We start from the raw sequence: 12,961 nt of genomic DNA, 5'->3' as shown, positions 1-12,961 counted from the left end.
CAGCAATCGGAGCCATGTGTGGACGGGCAACCTTGCCCCCAGGCGGAAAGACCGTAGCAGGCCCTGAATCCGCTCCGCCCGCTCTGCAGTCAGGCGTGCCTGCTTCGATACGGAATCAAGAGACAGGCCGATGAAGGTGGTCCGCTGTGTAGGACGCGACAAGCTCTTTTCCCAATTCACCGAAATGCCCAGAGCCTCGATATGTGTGAGGACCCTGGATGTCGTCAGCTCCACCTACTGGAACGAGGGGCCGCATATAAGCCAGTCGTCCATATATGGGAGAATCTTCACCCCCGACAGACTTAGCGATGTCAAGGCCGCCCTCATGCATCTGGTGAAGATGCAAGTAGCCAGCGGCAGGCCGAAAGGCAGGACAGCGAACTGGTAGGCGTGGCCTTGAAAGTCAAAACGGAGAAACTGTCTGTAGTCCGGGTGTATTGGAACGTGAAAGTAGGCGTCCTTGAGGTCTATGGAGGTGAACCACTCCCCCTGGAGTGACAGAGTGAAGAACGTCGTGTGTGCGCAGCATCCGAAATGGGAGGACCTTCAGGTACTGGTTCAGCCCCCGAAGGTCCAGTATAGGCCGAAGAGAAGTGTCTTTCTTTGGAATGAGAAAGTATGTTGAGTAAAACCCATCGCTCTGTGTACGTGAACTCTTGTGATGGCTTTTTTGTCCAAGAGTTTAGCTATCTCTTGAGACAAACACAGGGCCCTCCCGGGGTCTCTGACTGAGGTCTGCCTGACCCCGGATGGTGGTCGAGGCCAGCGGCGGAACTGCAACCTGTAGCCCTGGGACAGTGTTTTCAAAACCCATACGTATGGAGAATGGGCTGCCCAATAGGCCAGGGGCCTCATTTATAAAGCTCGCTTGCGCACAAAACAGGGCTTGGAAGATGCACAAGCCACCTTCTACGCAAAGGTTGGGATTTAAAAAGAAAAAAAATAACCAAAAAATGTGTGTATCTCTACGCCAACCCTGACCCTCGCGCACGAACATTTTGAAGATATGGGGAACTAGCGACGCAGGCGGTGAGGTGGTGAAATGAAGCCAGATTCATGTCGTACTTTTAATGTCATCACATATCAGACTTATAATATAATATTGAACTTAAACAGTAATGCGTTAGAGTATTAGTTACCGCCAAAACTAACGACTTTACTGTAACACGTTACTAAACGCGTTATTCCCAACACTGCTGGCAGGACACTGAGTCATAGGACTGATGAAATTTCACCAGGGACAACTGTGGACTTATCTTTTAGTTTACATATCAGACAGGAATGAAGCAATGAACGAGCCAGTCAGTGCAGTAGGTGGTAGAAGAGAGTCTGTTCCCAGTTACATGTCATATCAATGAACGCTAGTTTTCCTTGCTCCATTATACTTGACTGCGCATGATTGTATCGCCCTGTAATTACATCATCAGATGTTAGATAGCAGTGGACTTGCTAAGTGGTGAGCCTCCTCTTGTTTATTTCCTTTATTTAGCTCAGAGGAGGCAATGGAGTAAATAAAGGTCTCATGTGTTGCAGCTGAGAAATGTTGACAAGACATTTCTATCGACACTGCAGTAATCTATAATTCTATCTGGCTTTAAAATGATGAGGAAGTATTTACTGGCAGGAAATTCTTGGAGAGAAACAAAATACTTCCAAACAGAGCGATAATAATGGTTGTGTGTGCTGACCCAACACTTATATATACACTTACATTAGTAAGAAGGCTGCAGCGGAGGTCATGACGAAAGGCTCTTTGTTAAAGTGGACATCCGTCATCAGTTTGACGTAGAGAAAATTGCCATGTTTAACACCCACAGGCAAGAGTTTACCAAGAGAATGCATGTGTGCTAGATGTTAAGGCTTTCTGAGCACGTCTGTCCGGAAAACCTGGAATTGAAGCAGCAAGAAAGTATTTGAGATCTGCTACACAGGCCACATTGACCATTCTAGCACATCTCCCCAGTTATTGTACCAAGACTGATTTTCAATAGCAGAAAGGTTATACAAAGTTTTTCAAGAAGAATGTTTGGACCCAAATGTTAAATCTGTGTCCATCATAATGTAACTGGAGTAAGCCCATATAATAGCCTTCACTATTCATCAATATCCACTTTACTCACTGGTCATATCATTAGCTACACCTTGCTAGTACCAAACCCCTTCAGAACTGCCTTTATTCTCCGGGCAACTGATTCAGGAAGGTTTACATTCCTCAGACGTTTTAGTCCATATTGACATGGCGGCATTACACCGCAGCTGCAGATTTGTCGGCTGAACATCATTGTTTCAAAGTTTCAAATATTAAATTGTCGTCTACAGTTTACCAATTGTAACCATCTATTTCTAGGTTCCCCATCTCAACGCCACTTTTTAAAATCCTCTCAAGGAACAGGACACAAAACACCTTACACCGTTCAAACAAGCTTTTTGTGATTGTGAAAGTGAGAGTTATAGAAGATCGATGAGAACAATAGCACTTGCTGACAAGGTGTGACTTGAGGGAGCCTAAATTGAAAATATTCTGCACCTTCTGAACTGAACCTGCTACCTTGTAGAGTTGGTGACAAAAACAGCTAAAGGGACGATGGGATGAGAAAAAACCGGTTTGAAGGACAGGTATGCTTTTATAGACATGAGACATTAAAAAAGAAAATAAATCTTCAATAACCCTTCCATGAAACTATAATGTTATTTCATTGATATCTTGATTTGATATCAAGTTTTATGATCTTACTGAAATGACTCCAGTGGAATCAATATGACCCAATATAGTTCCACTTAACCATGTTCCCATCGCACATGAATTTGACTTTGGTGTCCCTCTCAAGAGGTCAGTGTACTGTACTCCAGATCAATTATTGAGCCTGAACTCCAGCAGGTTCTGACAGTAACTCAATACGTTTATGAGTACCTAGATGAGCATCTCTGACTATCTCTGACTTCCACATTCAAAAGCCGGGCAGTAGTTTTCTTTTTTCTTTTTCTGAAATTGCTGCAGAGGGAGAAGCAATGGAAAGTAACTGTAGCTGAAAGAGAAGAGTAAAATGATATTCAGATCGGGGAAAGGTGTCTAAGGAGTGTCTGAATAAGTTTATCTGTTAAAACAGCCTTGGCTGTGAGAGTGGCGGTGCGGGCCACCAGGAGGAGGAGTGGCAGGCGTGGATGGATTACTGTGGAAGAGAGAGAACGGGATTGGAGGACAGAGGCTGATTCAGAGAAATGTGTTGATCCTGCGTCGGGACTTCATCTCGGCTCCTTACAGTACGATCTGTCCGTGTTGTGGGATCTTCAGGAGTGAAATAAAATGGAGGAAGAATTAAACTGAACTCAAAAGCAGGAGTTGTGCACATCAGAACAGAACTAAAAGCTGCAGCTATTTTTATTTCATTTTATTTTATTACTCTGGTCAGATATTTTTTTATTTAATTTTTTTTGTGGGTTTGGGTTTTCAATGTAAACTCTTTGAAAAGGTTAAATTTAATGTGTGTTCAATCAAATCAAAACCAAATCAAGTGACGGTGTGTGTCATTCTTTGTGTGAAGTCCAGGACATTTACAGTTAATAGATTTATTAGTTATTCAGGGTCATTTAATACCTTTCTGATAACTGTCTATTCCTCTCAAACCGGAGCATCATTTGCAGATGTGGTGACTCTAGACCTTGAGATATATATATATATATATATATATATATATTTCAGGTGAAACATCATAGGCTGATTAAGACTTGGTTACACACACACTGTATATACAGTTTACATGTAATTCTTTGGCTAGAATTAATCAGTGTATGAAGGTTCTTTTTAAAAGGTATTGTGACATCATTTTTAACATGCTTTTAACACTATTAAAAGTCTTGGCCAACATCCCTCAAATGTGTCTAAAAGAGTGTAACAAGAAAAACTTCACTCCAGTACTCCATTCCTGGCTTTTTATGACAGTGTTTTTTTGCGCCGTGAAAAACGCTTCCTTTCCCCCTTTCCTGTCAATCATTGCCCCGCTCCTCCTCCAAACCTCTTCCAACCCAACCGTACGCTCACAGCGGCGTCGGAGAGTTAAGCCGGGAGCGACAGGCGAAGCATGCACGGAAAAGCAGGAGGGCGAACCACAGCAAACAATCATAAAAATAAAGGCATGCAAGCAGCACTGTCCCCTTATCTTAAGTCCAGTCAGTGGCCGCGGGTCTTCTTAGCAGTTTTCCTCCGGTGATGACAACAAAAGAGGCTCTAAACAGCTCCGTGTTAAGCCTGATTTATGGTTCCGCGTTAAATCGACGCAGAGCCTACGCCGTAGGGTTCAGCGTACGGAGCGCGTCGCCGCGTAACCCTACGCCGTAGGCTCTGCGTCGGTGTAACGCGGAACCATAAATCAGCCTTTATGGTGCGCTGGAGAGGAGAGGAGGCAGGGAGCTGGGTGGAGGGGGCGGTGATTTAGCGGATCGTTACGTAACGATCCGCCACCAAACCACATGCGCCGTTTTTGCATAGTTATGCGGAAAATCCCAGAAAGCACACAATACACTGAATGTTAAAAGTTCGTTGTTTTTTGGGTGTAATTGATGTCAAGACACCCAACAAAACACAAAAAATCAAGAAAAATGTGTTTTTCATGTCACAATACCTTTAATGCCTTTCTCTTAAGGTATAGGGTTTTCAAGATTTTGTAAACGTTTTATATCTTGCAGTGGTTAACCCACTAATGTCACATGTATCATTTGATCCCCTGTGCCACCCCACACTTGGTTTAGTACAATAAAAAATACATAACAATTTGAAAAAAAACTAGAAATAGAGTTACCCTATGCATTTATATGTATACAAGATGATCATTTAGAAACTATCAAAGACTAAATTGGTGGCGTTTTTTATTTCAATATATGACAAAAAAAATAAAAAAAGGATTTTCTCTAAATTATTTACTCTCAGGCACTAAAGAGTTAAACCATGTCAAGATGATTGAAGATGGAAAGAAAAAAATAATTTGTTTGTCATATTCCCCACTGCCAAAATAAAAAAAAGAAAGAATTCCAAAAACTGCCATATTTCAGTAACCTTCACAAATAGCTGAAATTAAGACCAAGAATGTGTCGTATGAACAGCTAAAATCACAAAGGAGCCCCCATTAGGAAAAGAACATTACAGTTAGTTGATTCTATCCTGCTATGGAGTTTAATAAAACGTAAAAATGATTCAACACAAAAAAGCAGAACAACACCTGGACTGAAAGCTTGAAAAAAGACAAAAGTTGGCAGATACTGTGATTTTTTTTTTTTGTGCCGTGAGTATCCAGTCACTGGCAGTGTGTTCAATAAGTTCAGCGAAAAACAAATCCACAAATGCATTTGCAAAATCACAGGATTTCCAATTGCATCTTGGAAGAGCAATTTCTTCTCTTTAAGTAAATGTGTCTAATAACCTGTCTACAGCTAAAGCCTGAATTATGGTTCCGTGTTATATCAACGCAGAGCCTACCGTAGGGTATGCGGCTACGCGGGAGTCTCTCCGTCACACAGAGCCGGGTTTACCCAGGGGCTTCGGCAGCATTTCCTCTGCAGGTATAACAGCACAACACCAATGATACTCTACTGCTTGCTCAACATCTTCAAAATCTGAATCAGGCTGCTGCATTTTGTACTCAAATACAAAAAAACTGAATCCAAGCAAGAATATCCTTGGTTGGTTACAGTATGGTACACCCACGTAATGCAAACGTTTTTATTTTTTTTTCCTAAGTCATATTTCAGTGAGATTAAAAGTCTACTACCTTTTTCTGGCTAACTGGTTGAATATATATATTTTTGTATTATTTTAAGTTGAAACCAGGATGCACCTGAAATATTAAAGCACACACCTCTATGTGACCATACCGGGGGACGGATCCCACTGCGTGCGAAATTGCTTGTGAAAAGTGGACATGTGGCCTTTTTACTGTTTTAATCAGTAATCTTTTTTATTTCAAAAAGTATAGTTTTTTAATGTCAAAATTATAGGATATGCATACAACCTTTTTTTCTCTTCTTAATTTTTCCATTTTGCTCAGAAAAAAATCAAATGATCAAATATCAATTCAAGGCTGCCAGCATTTTCAAACTCTATAAGTTAAAATCCTTACTCTACCAAACACAAATGACTGACTTTCAAACTAAACAACACAAGAAAAAGTCCTGACTTAAACACACAGTCTGAGAAGAAGTAGTTCCTTTGTTTCTGGTGTGTGTGTGACTCCTGAGGTGGATTGGTGTGTGTGAAGTGGAAAACCAACATGGTCCGTCTGTACCACATGCCCCAGGGAATCAGTCAATCAATAATACAGCAAAGTGCAATTCCTCCAGTCTGTTTTACACACACACACCTGGTGTGTGTGTGTGTGTGTGTGTGTTTCACAGAGGAAATGAGAAATAGGTGCACAGATGTGAGAAAGTGTGCAGCACGTACTTAGCCGCGAGGAGCTGAGCTGCTCAACTGCAGCTTTTGTTAGTTTACTTTTCTACAGTTTTAGAGACACAATCATATTTTTTACAAACAAAAAACATCATAATCTTACAATGTTCTTTTTTAACGTTACTAGCAACAAGTCTCGTTCAGTCACAGTAAGGAAAGGCCAAATTATTCTAATTTAAAAGACTTTCTAAATACTCAACCTGTCAAGGTTTGTCCCAACAGTCCCCTAGATGATTTCCTACCGCTATTTCTTCTACTTTAATGGGCTCTTCTTGCTTTGTGGCCATCAGTTCTTTCAATCGTAACAGTGTTTTCAGATAAAAGCTACCAAGTCTGTAATGTAATCAAGAAATTGCACTTATGGTCAAGGTCAGGCGGAGGTCTGGAAGACCGAGAAGACTTTCTGAGAAAATGTCACAGGAATGCAAGAAAAGAATGAGACTGTGGGAAGATTTAATACCAGCTAAAGTGGTGGTGCACTGTTTTCTCGTACAGTCTCACCTACAAAAACATGATGTGCATGAAAATCAGTGGAAACTCTTTGGCCCAGTCATCACAGACCACCACCTACATCTGAAAATGATCGATTACATGTAAAGGAAAGCACACTCTTTTGACAGTCAAGATTTTAGACATAAGGGAGAAACAGAAGTCAAAAGAAAAAAAATATCCTCTGTTTTGTTAGTTTTTTTTTTTTAATTTTCACCAAGATGACCGTGTCATAAAACACCCCATGTGGCTGCGATAATGGCGTACATTGACAGGAAGCTGTTAAACTGCAAACTCAAACAAAAAACATTTGAACTTATCCACTTTATAGGACGTAAGAGGGCAATGTGCTGCTAATCAAATACGTTCGATGAACTGATCTTTTATAAGTGTGAGTACCTCTATAAAAGCTCACGTCTTGAAAATGTTTTGGTCTGGAACATCCAACTGCATCCAAACCAAATTCCAGAAAGGACATAAATCCCCACTCGTCTTGTTGCTGCACAACAATCTGAGAAGATGTTGCATCCCTGCAAGTTCACCACTCAGTCCAGATGGCAGTGCTCAGAGAAACCATCCAAAAACAAGGCTGTGACGCTGTGTTTCTAAGTTAGCACGTGTTGTGCCACAAAGACACTCTTTTTGCCAAAATGACCCACTCGTATTTTCCTATATTCTATGGTGCCATCTTTACTAGCATTAAAGAAAAGCTGGGAACATCCACCTTACATCATCTGAAACCATCAAACGTCATTCTGCTTCCTCCAAACCTGATGTGCCAGATGGTTTGTTCAAGTTAATATGCTTATAGATACCTAAAGTGGTTCCAGCTAGCCATTAAACATGGTCAGACAAAGACATTTTTGTCTTCTTAGGACATTTTAACATGAGATGAATCAGTAGAGATCACCTCACTCCTGGGTGTTGCCCTTTGGTTCATCCACTTTGCTTGGTCACAAACTCTTCCAGTACTGTCATGAGGATGATGAAGTTGAGAGGATCCAAATGCAGGAGATCCATAGGAATTAAGAAAAATGTCCCTCCTTCTGCTAATGCCGACTCAGCCCACAATGTCCTAAACTCCAGTGTAAGCAGGCTTCAAACACAGCATCCACATGCCCACCTCTTAATTACCGGTGACTTCAATCATGCCTGTCCTTCATCCACACTGCCAACCTTCAGCCAGTATGTCACCTGCAGCACCAGAGGAAATAAAACACTGGACCTTTTTGATGCCAACCTTAAAGAGGCATACATCACCCCCCGTCCTCTCCTGGGAAGATCTAATCACGACCTGATACACCTTCTCCCCCTGTATCAGCCTCTGGTACGCAGACAACAGCAGTCACCCACACCAGACAGATCTGTTCCAAAGAGTCGCTGGAGACTCTTAAGGACTGTTTTCAGACTACGGTGTGGGTTGTGTTCTGTGAGGACTACAGGGAGGACATTGACAATCTCACCAGCTGTGTCACGGACTACAATAACTTCTGTTTAGACTCTACCATATCAACCAAGACAGTTAGAGTGTTTGCAAACAGCAAACCATGGCTCACTCCTGACATTAAAGACCTGCTCAAGGTCAAAAGGAGGGTCTTTAAGTCAGGAGACAGGGACCTGCTGAAGACGGTGCAGGGGGACCTGAGGAAGAAGATCAGGGAGGGGAAGAGCAGCTACAGGAGGAGGATGGAAGAACAATTGCAGCTGGAAGACGTCAGCGGGGTCTGGAGGAGCCTGAACACCATCTCAGGACAAATCAACTCCAGACCTGCGCTACACAGGGATCAGGAGTGGGTGAATGACCTGAACCGGTTCTTCAACCGGTTTGAACAACCAGCCACCTCTCCCCCCACCCAACCAGCCTTGCTGCAACTTCCCCCTGCTGCTCAAAGGACTCACACCTCAACCCCCCTCCGTGCTACCCCCCTTCCACAACCCCTCTACTCACTCTCTACTCCACCAACCCCCCTCCCACCCCCCTATGCTCCTTTACAACCCCCAGCCCACTCCCTACTCCACCCAACCCACCAATCCCCCTCCCTGCAACCCCGCCCAGCCCACTCACCACCTCCAGCATTGTGCTCTCCACAGCTCAGGTGGAGAGAGGACTGGCCAGGCTCAAGGTGAAGAAGGCGACAGGTCCAGATGGCATCACCTCCAGGCTGCTCAAATCCTGCTCCAGGCAACTGTGAAGGATCATGGAGCACATCTTCTACCTGAGCCTGAGGCTGCACAAGGTACCACAGCTGTGGAATACGTCCTGCGTGGTACCGGTGCCCAAGTCATCTCGACCCAGCGACTTCAACCACTACCGGCCGGTGGCCCTAACATCCCACCTGGCAAAGACCCTGGAGAGGCTGGTCCTCCACCACCTGGAGAGGCTGGTCCTCCACCACCTGGAGAGGCTGGTCCTCCACCACCTGCGCCCCCTGGTGAGCTCCTCCGCCGACCCGCTGCAGTTCACCTACCAGCCGAGCATCGGGGTTGAGGACACCGTCATCTTCTCATGCAGAGGTCCCTGGCCCACCTGGAGCGGGCTGGAAGCACTGTGAGGATCATGTTCTATGATTTCTCCAGTGCCTTCAACACCATCCAGCCAGAACTGCTGAGGGACAAACTGGACCATGCTGGAGTCTGCCAGCAGCTGACGTCATGGGCCTTCTTCACAAACAGACCACAGTTTGTGAGGACAAGAGGTTGTGTGTCTGACACAGTGGTCTGCAGCACAGGAGCGCCACAGGGGACCGTCCTGGCCCCCCTCCTCTTCACCGTCTACACGGCCGACTTCACCCACCACACAACAAACTGCCACCTACAGAAGTTCTCGGATGACTCTGCTATCATCGGTCTCATCAACAACGGAGACGGGAGGGAGTACCGAGAACTGAACCACAGATTTGTGGACTGGTGCCAGCAGAACCACCTCCAGATTAATGCTGGGAAAACGAAGGAGCTGGTAGCGGACTTCCGCCGGCGCAAAGTCCTCCCCTCTCCGGTGAACATCCAGGGAACGGACATAGAGACTGTGGACTCTTATAAGTACCTGGGTGTTCACCTGAATAAAAAACTGGACTGGACTATAAACACTCTTTATAAGATAGGCCACTGCAGACTCCACCTGCTGCGCAGACTGAGGTCCTTTCGAGTGAGGGACGGCCTCCTGAGGAACTTTGGAGTGAGGGACGGCCTCCTGAGTACCTTTTATGACTCTGTGGTGGCGTCGGCCATCTTTTATGGTGTGGTCTGCTGGAGCAGCAGCATCACTGCAGCAGAGAGGAAGAGACTGGACAAGATGGTGAGGAAAGCCGGCTCTGTCCTGTACTACAGTCTCCATCCTGTGGAGGTGGTGGGGGAGAGGAGGATGGTGGCTAAGCTGTCATCCATCATGGACAAAGTCTCCCACCCCCTTCATGAGACTGTCAGAACCCTGGAGAGCTCCATCAGTGACCGGCTTCCTCACCCACGATGCATCACTGAGAGGCATCGCAGGCCCTTCCTCCCCGCTGCCATCAGACTCCACAACTAGGCCTGATCACAGTAGTAACAACAAGATGTGCAATATCTTTCTACCTCATAAACATCCTACCTGCTTTTTTTCACACTGTTTCTCATTCTTTCTTGTACTACACTACATGTATTTTCATTCCAATGTGTATACTGTTTATATTTTGTAATTATATATTTTTGACTTTTTTACCCTTTCGCTGCATGTGTGTGTTGAGTGTACCGCTGCTGCACAAAGCAAATTTCCCCCCTAAGGGAATAATAAAGGACTAATCTAATCTAAAAAAGTACTTTATTTTCACAAAAAGCTGCACAGGCAGGAATCTAAAAAATACATACAATAATACCTCTAACAGGAAACAAAGACAATCCAAAAGATGACTGGTGGGCATGTAGACAGAGAGACAGACACTGAAAAGCAGCACTACACACCAGCATCCAAGAAGGGAAGGACAAGACTTTCTATGCTCACAGGGTTTGACAAAACACAGCAAACAACCAAAACCCCAGGGATCATGAGAAGTCGAAAAAGAACCTATACAAATAAGGACACAGACTTTCAAAATAAAACAGGAAACAGGTCACAAACACAAGACCAAGGTCGTTTCCGAATTCGGACACTACCGCACTACATGCTACATACATGTACTGCAAAGTATGCACTGAATACTGCCTACTAAATGAAGGATTCAGAACGCTGCTCCAGCAGACCGTTCACACAGCAGTGTGCTACAGTGTATCCCAGAATGCATTTTATCACCAAAACGCAAAAGATGAGATTTAAAAGCAGACTAGAAGCTGTTTTAATTTCAGCTGTAGCGCTGTTAATATGCCACTTCATTACGTTTTAACATCTTTTCAGGTGTAAAAGTAACCGTTAAGATCCCCACCCTGGGCTCAGTTTATCCAAATAACGCCTGTTAAGAAATTTGATCCGATTTTCCGGGGATCGAAGGAGCCGCCGGTCCGGCCGCATCAGCAGCTCACGGCCGGAGAACAGACGCGATCGCCTGGTCAAACTACGGCGTCGTCCCGGGGAGAAACTGCAGCTCTGTGGAGAATTGTCGCCGGCTGAAATAAATCATTTAGGAAAATAAATGTTGGTTTAATAGATGAAATCTAACAGTCGTAGCTGTCACGTTAGTTTGTCTGAATATAAAGTGAAGCTTCATGTTTTTACTAGATAGATAGATAGATAGATAGATAGATAGATAGATAGATAGATAGATAGATAGATAGATAGATAGATAGATAGATAGATAGATAGATAGATAGATAGATAGATAGATAGATAGATAGTAATTATTTCATGAAAATACAACGAACTACCGATATATAACGTTGTCATAACACTTAGTTCACTTTTATTTACGTAGCAAGCACGCTAAGATAACTAACAAAAACCTAACATACTATTAAAAACCCACAATTTTTAATCGTTGTCCTTACACTAAATTGAATTAAAAAGGTTATATATTAAAGTTACTTACATTTATATTCCTCCTTCTCCCTCTCCACGGTGCAACTAGTCTTTTCTGCCTTCACACCACATCACTGTCCGGTTGCAGCTGTTTTCTCAATAAAGCTTTGAGAAAAAAAAAAAAAAGCGCTGCCCGGCCGAGGCCGCATTGCATTCTGGGATAAAGTAGGCGAGCTAGACTGATCTGATGGATGCTGCGGATTCTTTTCCAAATCAGTAAAACATCCGGGTATTTTTCGGATACTGCAGATTTCCTTCTGTTCACATACAGCATACTACTTACTACACTTTGGCCAAATCAGTGTATACTTGTAGTACAGTATGCAAATTCGGAAATGGCCCAAGTCTAAAGAACCAAGTACAGCAGTACAAAAAGAAACCCAAACCCAACAGATGGCCTTGACTAGGGGTTTTGAATTCCTCTGGACCCCCTGCCCTGCATGTTCTAGATGCTACCCTGCTTTCAGCACACCGTGATACTGTGAGCTGTGTCATCAACAGAGATGCCCAGACCCTGATGACAAGCTAATGAGGACCATTAATTAGAATCAGGTGTGTTGATTCAAGGCAACATCTAAAACATGCAGGGCAGGGGGTCCCGAGGACCAGAATTGAAAACCCCTTCCCTAGACCACAATAAGTACAACTAGAAATTTTTTTAAGAATTCCTTTGTGGTTGTTATCACTCAATAAATCCGCCTCCATTCACATTTAGATTTTCATTAGCTGTGCTAATGAACCTTTTCTTCATTTCTTCAAAGGAAGTTATATAGCTTTGGCAGAAAACCTTGCATAAATAAATCAGATAAATACTGATATAAAACTTCAGCCTTGATAAAAAACTTTTTTTCATCAATAATTGAAATTCCCAGAAATTTCTGAAATTGATTCATTCTATGTTGTAATTACACCTTGGAAGTGGATTTGAGTGACCATAGAAGTGATTAACTGTCAATCATGGTGTCTCCAACTGAAGTGGTGTCAGGTTAGTTTTTAGTAAATATACCTGCTTGGGTAGCAAAGAACAAGCCATTTATGATCTATTACTG

This window comes from Cololabis saira, chromosome 7, assembly GCF_033807715.1.
Source record: "Cololabis saira isolate AMF1-May2022 chromosome 7, fColSai1.1, whole genome shotgun sequence".
Lineage (NCBI taxonomy): Eukaryota > Metazoa > Chordata > Actinopteri > Beloniformes > Belonidae > Cololabis > Cololabis saira.
This window is presented reverse-complemented; position numbering follows the sequence as displayed.